The sequence below is a fragment of the Pongo abelii genome, chromosome 3 (genome assembly GCF_028885655.2).
Source record: "Pongo abelii isolate AG06213 chromosome 3, NHGRI_mPonAbe1-v2.0_pri, whole genome shotgun sequence".
NCBI classification, from domain to species: Eukaryota; Metazoa; Chordata; class Mammalia; order Primates; family Hominidae; genus Pongo; species Pongo abelii.
The window spans coordinates 156,004,988-156,017,019 of NC_071988.2; the positions used below are offsets into that span (position 1 = coordinate 156,004,988).

At 35.1% G+C, this 12,032-nt stretch overlaps 1 pseudogene; it reads left to right on the top strand.

The window, feature by feature from the left end:
- LOC100440672 (pescadillo homolog) overlaps positions 1-12,032 on the top strand; it is a 76,333-nt pseudogene that overhangs the window by 35,201 nt on the left and 29,100 nt on the right.

Here is a 12,032-nt window from a genome sequence, read left to right on the forward strand (position 1 = left end):
TTGAGCCTATGTGTGTCTCTGCACGTGAGATGGGTTTCCTGAATACAGCACACTGATGGGTCTTGACTCTTTATCCAATTTGCCAGTCTGTGTCTTTTACTTGGAGCATTTAGTCCATTTACATTTAAAGTTAATATTGTTATGTGCGAATTTGATCCTGTCATTATGATGTTAGCTGGTTATTTTGCTCGTTAGTTGATGCAGTTTCTTCCTTGTCTTGATGGTCTTTATATTTTGGCATGATTTTGCAGCAGCTGGTACCGGTTGTGCCTTTCCATGTTTAGTGCTTCCTTCAGGAGTTCTTTTAGGGCAGGCCTGGTGGTGACAAAATCTCTCAGCATTTGCTTGTCTGTAAAGGATTTTATTTCTCCTTCACTTATGAAGCTTAGTTTGGCTGGATATGAAATTCTGGGTTGAAAATTCTTTTCTTTAAGAATGTTGAATATTGGCCCCCACTCTCTTCGGGCTTGTAGAGTTTCTGCTGAGAGATCCGCTGTTAGTCTGATGGGCTTCCCTTTGTGGGTAACCCGACCTTTCTCTCTGGCTGCCCTTAACATTTTTTCCTTCATTTCAACTTTGGTGAATCTGACAATTATGTGTCTTGGAGTTGCTCTTCTCGAGGAGTATCTTTTTGATGTTCTCTATATTTCCTGAATCTGAATGTTGGCCTGCCTTGCTAGATTGGGGAAGTTCTCCGGATAATATATTGCAGAGTGTTTTCCAACTTGGTTCCATTCTCCCCGTCACTTTCAGGTACACCAATGAGATGCAGATTTGGTCTTTTCACATAGTCCCATATTTCTTGGAGGCTTTGTTCGTTTCTTTTTATTCTTTTTTCTCTAAACTTCCCTTCTCACTTCATTTCATTCATTTCATCTTCCATCACTGATACCCTTTCTTCCAGTTGGTCACATCAGCTCCTGAGGCTTCTGCATTCTTCACATAGTTCTCGAGCCTTGGCTTTCAGTTCCATCAGCTCCTTTAAGCACTTCTCTGTATTGGTTATTCTAGTTATACATTTGTCTAAAGTTTTTTCAAAGTTTTCAACTTCTTTGCCTTTGGTTTGAATTTCCTCCTGTAGCTTGGAGTAGTTTGATCGTCTGAAGCCATAGTCCCCTTAATATTAGTCTCGTTCCCTAGTATGAAAAATTTGCATAACAATCCCTCAAATAGTTGAAATCTATAGAGTATACTTCATCCAATTTTTGTTATATTATTGCCCACCAATAGTAGAAAAATATTCCTAGTAAAACTAACAAAGTAGCAATTACTTGGAGCTGTTAATATCTCATTAAGTTTATATATTACAAATACATATCTATATTAACAATTTCAATCAATATTCTTTAAAGAGTATTTTAGCCCTTAGCTATCAATAGTCAGGAAGACTAATGAATATTTTTTTCTCCAACGCCCACACTGAATTGTATAGCCTCACAAACCATTAAAAAAACAAAAGGATTAATAGGGACAGAAAGTGAAATAGTGGTTACCAAGGACTTGGGGAAGGAGGAATGGGCAGTTATTGCTTAAATGGTACAGAGTTTCTGTTTGGGATGATGTAAAAGTTCTGGAAGTATATAAAGGTGATGGTTGCACAACATTGTGAATGTACTTAATGCCATTTAAATATATATTTAGTAATTTTTAAATGCTATATTTTATGTCACGTATATTTTGTCATAATAAAAATGCAAAAAATAAAACACCCCACACAAAAGGAGCATTTTTGGAGTTGTTCCAAAATATTCCATGCTAATAAAGCATGAAAATTGAATAAGCTGCTCTTGAATGACTTTTGGGTAAATAATGAAATTAAGGCAGAAATCAAGATGCTCTTTGAAATTAATCAGAAAAAAAGATACAACATACCAGAATCTCTGGAACACAGCCAACAGTTTTAGGAGGGAAGTTTATAGCACTAAATGGCCACATTAAAAAGTTAGAAAGATCTCAACTTAACAACCTAAAATCACAACTAAAGGAACTTGAGAACCAGGAGCAAACAAATCCCTAAGCTAGCAGAAGATAACAAATAACCAAAATCAGAACTGAACTGAAGAAGATAGAGACACGAAAACCCTTCAAAAGATCAACAAATTCAGAAGGTGGTTTTTAGAAAAAAAAATTAATAAAACAGACAACTAGCTAGACTAATAAAGAAGAAAAGAGAGAAGATTCAAATAAACACAACCAAAAATGACAAGGGATATTACCATTGACCCAATAAAATATGAACAGCCATCAGAGAATATTATTAACACCTCTCTGCACATAAACTAGAAAATCGAGAATAAATACATACATTCCTGGACACAGACACCCTCCCAAGAGTGAGCCAGGAAGAAATTAAATTACTGAATAGACCAAAACAAGCTCTGAAGTTGAGTAAGTAATAAATATCCAACCAACCAAAAAAATCCCAGGACCAGAGGGATTCTACCTGATGTACAAAGTAGAGCTGATATGACTCCTGCTGAAAATATTCCAAAAAATTCAGTAGGAGAAATTCCTCCCTAACTCATTCTACAAGGCAAGCATCATCCTAATACCAAAATCTGACAAAGATCCAACAAAACAAGAGAACTTCAGGCCAATATCCCTGATGAACATCAATACAAAAATCCTCAACAAAATACAGGCAAACCAAATCCAGCAGCACATCAAAAAGCTTATTCACCACAATCAAATATGCTTTATCCCTAAGATGCCATGTTGGTTCAACATACACAAATCAATCAATGTGATTCATCATATAAGTAGAGCTAAAGACAAAAACCACATAATTCTCTCAATAGATGCAACAAAGGCTTTTGATAAAATTCAATACATCTTCATGTTAAAAACTCTCAATAAACTAGCTATTGAAGGAATATACCTCGAAATAATAAGAGCCATCTATGACAAACCCCCAGCCAAAATCATACTGCATGGGCAAAAACTGGAAACATTCTTGGCAAAAGACAAGCATGCCCTCTCTCACCACTCCTATTCAGCCATAGTATTGGAAGGCTGGTCCAGGGCCATCAGGCAAGAAATTAAAAATAATAATAAAGGGTATCCAAGTAGGAATGGAGGAAGTTAAACTATCTCTGTTTGCAGATGACATGATCCTATATCTAGAAAATCCTATTGCCTCAACCTAAAAGCTTCATAAGCTGATAAACAACTTCAGCAAAGTATCAGCATATAAAATCATTGTGTAAAAATGTCTAGCATTATTACAGCAACCACAGTGAAGCTGAGAGACAAGTCAGGAGCACAATCTCATCCACAATTGCCACAAAAAGAATAAACTATCTGGGAATATAGGTAACTAGGGAGGGTGAAAGATCTCTACAAGGAGTACTACAAAACATTGTTGAAAGAAATCAGAGATAACATAAACAATGGAAACGCATCCCACATTCTTGTATAAGAAGAATAAATATCAAAAAAAATGGCCATACTTCCCAAAGCAATTTATAGATTCAATACTATTCCTATTAAACTACCATTGACATTCTTCATGGAACTAGAAAAACTATATGAGAATTCATATGAAACCAAAAAAGAGCCTGAATAATCAAGACAATCTTAAATAAAAAGAACAAAGCTGGAGGCATCATGCTACCTGATTTCAAACCATACTTCAGGGCTACAGTAACAAAAACAGTATGGCACTGATACAAAAACAGGCACATAAACCAACGGAACAGAATAGAGAGCCCAGAAATAAGTTCACACACCTGCAACCTAATGCCTATCTGATCCTCAACAGACCTGACAAAAACAAGCAATGGGGAAAGGATTCTTTATTCAACAAATGGTGCTGAGATAACTGGCTAGCCTTATGCAGAAGATTCAAACTGAACTCCTTCCTTACACCGTATACAAAAATAAACTCAAGATGGATGAAAGGCTTAAATGTAAAACCCAAAACTATAAAAGCCCTGGAAGACAACCTAGGTAATATCATTCAGGACATAGGCACAGGCAAAGATTTCATGATGAAGATACTGAAAGCAATTGCATCAAAAGCAAAAATTGACAAATGGGGTCTAATTAAACTAAAGAACTTCTGCACAGCAAAAGAAACTATCAACAGAGTGAATAGACAAACCTACATAATGGGAGCAAATTTTTGCAAACTATGCTTCCAACAAAGGTCTAATAGCCAACACCTACAAGGAACTTAAACAAATATACAAGAAGAAAACAACCCCATTAAAGAGTGGACAAAGAACATGAACAGAAACTTCTCCAAAGAAGACATACACACAGACAACAAACAGGGAAAAAAGCTCAAAATCATTTGATAATTAGAGAAATGCAAATGAAAACACAATTAGATATCATCTCCTACCAGTCAGAATGGCTATTAATAAAAAGTCAAAAAATAACAGCTGCTGGCAAGGTTGTGAAGAAATAGGAATGCTTATACACTTTTCATAAGAGTGTAAATTAGTTCAACCATTGTGAAAGACAGTGCGGTAATTCTTCAGAGACTTAAAGACAGAAATGCCATCGATCCAGCAATCCCATTATTGGGTATATACCCCAAAGAATATAAATCATTCAATTACAAAAACACATGCACCTGTATGTTCATTGCAGCACTATTCACAATAGCAAAGACAGAATCAACCTAAATGCCCATCAATAATAGACTGAATGAAGGAAATGTGGTACATATATACCATGGAATACTATGCAGCCATAAAAATATAACAAGATCCTGTCTTTTGCAGGGACACTGATGGTGCTGGGCGCCATTATCCTTAGCAAACTAATGAAGGAACAGAAAACCAAATACCACATGCTGTCACTTATTAGTGGGAGCTAAATGATGAGATGATAATATATGGACACATACAGGGAACAACATGCACTGGGGCCTATCAGAGGGTGGAGGGTGAAAGGAGGGAGAGGATCCAGAAAAACAAGGGGTCCTTGGCTTAATACTTGGGTGACAAAATAATCTGTATAACAATACCCCATGACACAAGTTTTACCTATATAACAATCCTGCACGTGTACCCCTGAACTTAAATAAAAGTTAAAGAAAGAAAATTTCAGGGAAGTTTTCTAGAATTATCTGAGCAATTACTCCAAGCCATTGCTCAATAAGATGTCTGTTTAACCTGTGCTTACTATCCAAATGCAGTTCCACTTTTTAATACAGACCCATATCTAAAGGAGCCCATTAAATCCCACTATAAACCAAATTTCTTAAGAGCTAGCTGTGAGAATCAGTTGCAGAAAGCTTGTTTTTCAGTGGAGTTAACTGCTCACAATCAAGAGAACTTCCAGGAATCCCAAGTTCAAAGGTAAACACCTACTTCAGCTTCATGCTATCTAGAACTTGATAGAAGAGAGCTAGGAGGCTTTTATGATTTTCCTGTGCACAAGAACTAAACTAGCAGGCTTTAAAAAGTATAAGTGAAACTTCAGAGGGTTATATAGCTCTGAAGTAATGGTAAAAAACCTAGCAGGGGAGGTGAATGGTGAAAAGAAGAGATGATTCTAAGGGGATTTCTGGTAACTATTGCATAAACTGACTTGGCTGCTAAAATACCTGCTGTGTCTGAACATCAGTCAAGAAAGGCAAAAAAAAAAAATGCATTTTGATTTTTTTGGTTAAAGTACTGTGTTTAAAATTCAAGACGTCTAATGTTATTCTAAATCATATTCTCATTGTTTCTTCACATGTCCTTTTAAAAACATACTACAATTGAACATTTAGCTCTTCTTAATAAAAATTTGTATAGGGACTTGTTTATAAGCACAATAAACTATTCTGTGTGTGAATTACGGGGTAATAATTCACACCTTGAGCTTTAAATGGAGCTCAGTATGATCTTATGTCTACCCATGCAAAGGATGTGAATTATTACATCATCATTCACATCCTGTTGTGTTGTGCTTCTTAAATATCATGTTTTTGCAGAAAAAAATGCTTTATATTTATGCGTTTTATTCTTAAATTTGTGTTTGGGTATATGGCTTTGGAAACTGTACAAAAATGCGAGGCAAACAATACTTTAATGCTGTATTAGAGGCATTGTTTATTTTACATTTGAAATATTGTTGGCTAAGTTTAATCAAGCTATATCATCATACTAGCAAAGGCACTGCATAGGTATTACACATTTCTTTTACAGAGCAGACGTATTCATCTGTTTGATTACCTTGATTATCGTCTTTAAAGTTAAATTTGTCTGTTTGCCTCTTATCTTGTACATTGAGGCAAGAGTTGTAAATTAATTATTTAATGTTATCCAGATGGTAGAGATTCTTTCACGTTTAAGGTTGCATCTAGGCAAATACTTCAAAAATTTCTTTTACTTGTTATTTCTAGAAGTACACAAATTTGGTAATTCTACAAATTTTGTTGAATATTTTTTATCTAAATATTTAGTAATGAAATTAAAAAGTGAAGATTAATTTTGTTGTAGAAATTCTTATTTATATGTGTCCATGTTTATCTTAAACAGAAATATAGGATTTCAAAATTGAGGCTTGTTAGATGTTTCATTTTATTAGAATCTACAGAAAGCAGCAGACCTAGAATTTGTTTGGACTCACCTGCTTTTTGTCTAATTATTTACTTGTTTAACAAACTAACTTAATCCTAGGGAGATTAAGATTATCAAATTTGATAATAGAAGATGTAAATATTTCCATTTTTCAATTGTAAGTTTTGTAAGATTTGGTAACAGTGAAACAGCAAAATAACTAACTCCATTTTTGTCTAAGGGGCCTTTACTCATTCCTGCAGGTAGGCTAGTATAATTTTAGAGCACTAAGATAATATGTAAAAACAGCCATTATGTAATTTTTAAAACTAACTCTGAGATTAAAGGAGAAGTATGTAAACAACTATGTTTTGGGAAAGGCTTATAGGAGCATTGTGACCTGACCAAGGGCAAAAATGTTCCCAGCCTCCTCAGACCCTCCCTGGTGCCCAGATGTCTGTGGTTGTCAATCACCTCTTGATCCCAACCCCCTGTTCTTCCCCTTGCCCTTAACATTAAAAAAGCCTAAAATTTGTTCTGACTTAAGATGGTATTTTAGGATACTGGTCCACTATCTTCTTGATTTGCTGGCTTTCTGAATAAAACTGCTTTTACTTTCTCACTAATTCTCTTCTCTTGTGTTTGGCTTTTGAGTGGTGAGCAGCTGAACCTGGACTTGCCTTATTCTGTTGTAACATGAACCTGTGATTATATTGTTTAGTATCATTAAATATATATATATGTGCACATATACATATAAGCATATACCCATACATTATATATAAAATACCAACATAAATTTAGATTATATATGTACATTTTATACATAATTACATATATAATACCAATTTATAGATAAGTTTTGCTCTCCAATATGATATTCACTAACTTCATCTGTTATTTAAATTCAAATTTTGATTGATTTACATTAAATTAAAATTTCAGTTACTCAGCTACACTAGGCACATTTTAAGTGCTCAATAGTCCTCATCACAGAAAGTCCTATTGAACTGAACTTAATATATATGTACACACACATACACACACAATATATATATACACACACATACAAGCTTATATATATGCTGTCTAAATTTAAATATAATCCATACATATACATGCACACTACATAAATATAAGTTTTATAGCAGATTCTTCTATTTATTGACCAAATTGAGTAGGTCACAAGAAATTACTAGGAGCTCTACCAAAAAAAAGCTAAAGCTCTCTTGAAGGCAAATTATATTAAAAAAAATTATTAAAGAATTTATCTAATTTGCCAGTATGTTGCTTTTGTATGTTTGTTTCCTTGTTTGTGTTTGAACACTTCTTTTTAACCCAAACTACCATTGAAAATTGTTACTGTAAACAGCAAATTATTTACTTTTAGAAAAATAAACTGAAAAATATTTGGTGGATAGTTCTCTCTCTTAATTTATGTCAAATGTAGTCATTGTCCTTATCTTTATGTTGTCTAAAATATTTCTATGCTATTATTATATAAATTTATTCTTGTTAATTTGTAAATATGTATTACAGTTTTGATTCCATCACTTAAGTAGGCTATAATTGAATTTGACTGCAGTTGTTTTTATAATTAATTTTCATGTTTATTTGCAGAATGTATTATGTACACTTTTGAACAGTGTGCCACATGCAATTAATTGCAGAAGATTTGACTTGGTATGCTCTTTTTCATTTAATTAAAACTCCAACTCATTGCTATGATGAAGACTGGCACAATGGGAAAGGCAAATAATCTAGAAAAGAGTGAAATGTAACAAGCTTCAATGAAACATATGCACAGTTTGGAAATAAGCGAGCAAATGTTAATATCTTTTATCTTGTGCTCTAGTTTATGAAAATTGCCATGGCATATATTCATTCAAGTACCCATTCATTAATCACTTATTTAGTACCTACTATGCACGAGGTACCATGTCAGATGAATGCAAAACTAGAAAATCGTGGTGTCAGAAGAAATCCAGAGAAGCGCAAAGTTATTAGAAGAGAACTCTTTCCAGACCATTTTCAAGTAGATATGTTTTGCTTAATCAAAGGAAAAAAAGAGGCAAATGTTTAAATGTATGCTCAGTGACCGTTCTCCAATTGTTGATTCCTGCTACACAGTCTTGTTCTCATGTACAGGCTTGAATGCAGCTGATTGAGAGTTGCAGAGAGGTCACTGTTGTAAAACGGTATGTGTATAAACATCTAATGAACAAAAGGCATTTGTTAGGTTGTGTACTCATTTTCTAGGGCTGCCATAAAAAGTAATGCACCACTGAGGAGCTTTTTTCTCACAGTTCTACAGGCTAGAAGTCCAAGATCAAGATGTCAGTAGGGTTAGTTTCTTCTGAAGACCTGTCTCCTTGTAAACAGTTATATTTTCCATGTATCTTCACATGATCTTTCCTCTGTGTCTGTGTATCCTAATCTCTTCTTCTTATAAGGACACTAGTCCTATTGGATTAGGGCTCACACCAGTGACCTAATTTAACCTTAATTACTTCTCTAAATACATTATCTTCAAATAAGAGTCACATTCTGAGGTACTGAACGTTAAGATTTTAACACATACATTTCAGGGCACACAATTTAGCCCATAGCACACTGCCAGACAATATACATATATATTATCTTATTAGATTCTTACTAGTCTTACCACCAAGCCCCTGTTCCATGGTTACCTCGGCCCTGCATCCTTATTACTCTTACTTTGTGGGACTTTTACCTTCAGACTTTAACTTAAATCTGATTCTCCCGGAAAAGAGTGCTTTTCCTGTATCCCTTAAAGTGGAGGGTGTTTGGGCCATCTGACTAAAGCCTCTCTCCCACCTTAGGCACTCTTCATTTCACTAGTGAAATGGCACGTAACTGGCAATGTTCCCTTTCAATATAAGTCTCATCTCATTCTTGCTAACTATGCTGCCCACATGCGCAAGATATCTAATGATTTATTTCTTATTCATTGAACTCTGCAACTCCAAAGACCTCATCTACTTCAGCTACAAACTCCCATGGACTTTCATCACCAAAATTACTCTGTCTTAAAGTTACAAATTATGTTTGTATTCCCCCTATATCTTTCTCAGTAGGTATTCACTCAACAAATTAAGAGTGAAATATCAAGGTTAGGCTTTATTCCAGGGTCTTAAAAACATTAAAGGACATACTTATATCTTACAAAAGTAAATTGCACTATAAAATACTAAACTATACTATGCTAAATTAAATGTAGTACTTTACAAACAAGAAATTTATGAAACATTGACTATTCACCTTTCTAGTATTTCACATCAAGGCGAGATAAGCATATTAAGAATGAGCAAAACTAAAACTCCAGATATTATAAAATTTACATGAGGCTATTAATTTCTGAAACTTATTTATTTATTTATTTTTTGAGATGGAGTTTCACTCACTCTGTTGCCCAGGCTCGAGTGCAGTGGCACGATTCATGTTCAAGTGATTCTCCTGCTTTCAGCCTCCCAAGTAGTTGGCATTACTGGCACATGCCATCACACCCAGCTAATTTTTGTATTTTTAGTAGAGACGGGGTTTTGCCATGTTGGCCAGGCTGGTCTCAAACTCCTGGCCTCAAGCAATCCTCCTGCCTTGGTCTCCCAAAGTGCTGAGATTACAGTCATGAGCCACTACACCCAGCCAGACTTTTTTATCTCAGTGGCTTTAAGGATACAAGTGATTTTTGGTTACGTGGATAAAATATGGGATTTTAGTGTACCCGTCACCTGAAGCATGTACATTGTACCTAATAGGTGGTTTTTCATCCCTCACCACCCCCCCAATCCTCCATGCTTTTGAGTCTCCAGTGTCCTTTACACCACTCTTTAAAATAGAATCTTGCAATAGTTGGTGAGCCTTGTTCTTCCAAGGCAGTGCGGAATTAGGTTACTTACTTACGTGCCAGTCGCAAAATTTACCCCTTTCTGCTGTGCATGTTTTTTGCTACCACCCTTGGCAGATGGATGACTATAAGAGCCACAAATACCTCCCTGCTCCCTATTTCGTACCCCAGCTGACTCCCATTCTTTCTCTACATAGCAGGAGGTTGGTCTCGCTAAATCTCATATATTTGATTGTTTCCCCACACTACTTACAGAAGTTCAATAACTTTCAGCGGCCTTCGCTTATGAAAATGTATTCTATACAATGAAAGGGATGTGTTACACAGCACCTAAATGTGTCTCTTTTTTAACTTTTATTTTAGGTTTGGGGCTACATGTGAAACTTTGTTATATAAGTAAACTCATGTCACACAGGTTTGGTGTACAGATTATTTTGTTAACCAGGTACCAAGCCTAATATGCAGTAGTTGTTTTTTTCTGCTCCTCTCCCTCCTCCCAATCTCCATCGTCCAAAAGGCCCCAGTGTCTGTTGTTCCGTTCTTTGTGTTCATGAGTTCTCATCATTCAGCTCCCACTTATAAGTGAAAACATGCAGTATTTGGGCTTTTGTTCTCTTGTTAGTTTGCTAAGGATAATGGCCTCTAGCTCCATCCATGTTCCTGCTAAAGACATGATCTTGTTCTTTTATATGGCTGGATAGTATTCCATGGTGTATATGTACCACATTTTCTTTATTGAATCTGTCATTGACGGAGATTTAGACTGGTTCCATGTCTTTGCTATTGTGAATAGTGCTGCAGTGAACTTTTGCTTGCATATGTCTTTATAATAGAATAATTTATATTCCTCTGGGTATATACCTAGTAGTGGGATTGCTGAGCTGAATGGTGGTTCTGTTTTTAGCTCTTTGAGGAATCACCATAGTGCTTTCCACGATGGTTGAACTAATTTACACTCCCACTGACAGTGTATAAGTGTTCCCTTTTCTCCACAACCTTGCCAGCATCTGTTATTTTTTTGCTTGTTAATAACAGCCATTCTGACTGGTGTGAGATGGTATCTCACTGTGGTTTTGATTTACATTTCCCTAATGTTGAGTGATATTGAGCTTTTTTTCATATGCTTGTTAGCCACATGTATGTCTTTTTTAGAAAAGTCTCTGTTCATGTCTTTTGCCCACTTTTTAATAGGGTTGTTCATTTTTTCTTGTACATTTGTTTAAGTTCCTTACAGATTCTAGATACTACACCTTTGACAAATGCATAGTTTGCAAAAAATTTGCTCCCATTCTGTAGGTCTGTTTATTTTGTTAATAGTTTATTTTACTGTGCAGAAACTCCTAAGTTTAATTAGATCCCATTTGTCAATTTTTGTTTTTGTTATGATTGCTTTTGGCATCTTTGTCATGAAATATTTGCCTGTTCCTATATCCAATATAGTATTTCCTAGGTTGTCTTTCAGAGTTTTTACCCTTTTGGGTTTTATATTTAAGTCTTTAATCCATCTTGAATTTATTTTTATATATGGTATAAGGAAGGGGTTCAGCTTCAGTATTTTGCATATGGTTAGCCAGTTATCTCAGCACCATTTATTGAATAGGGAATCATTTCCCTATTGTTTGTTTTGGTCAGCTTCGTTGAAGACCCAGAGGTTGTAGGTGTGCAGC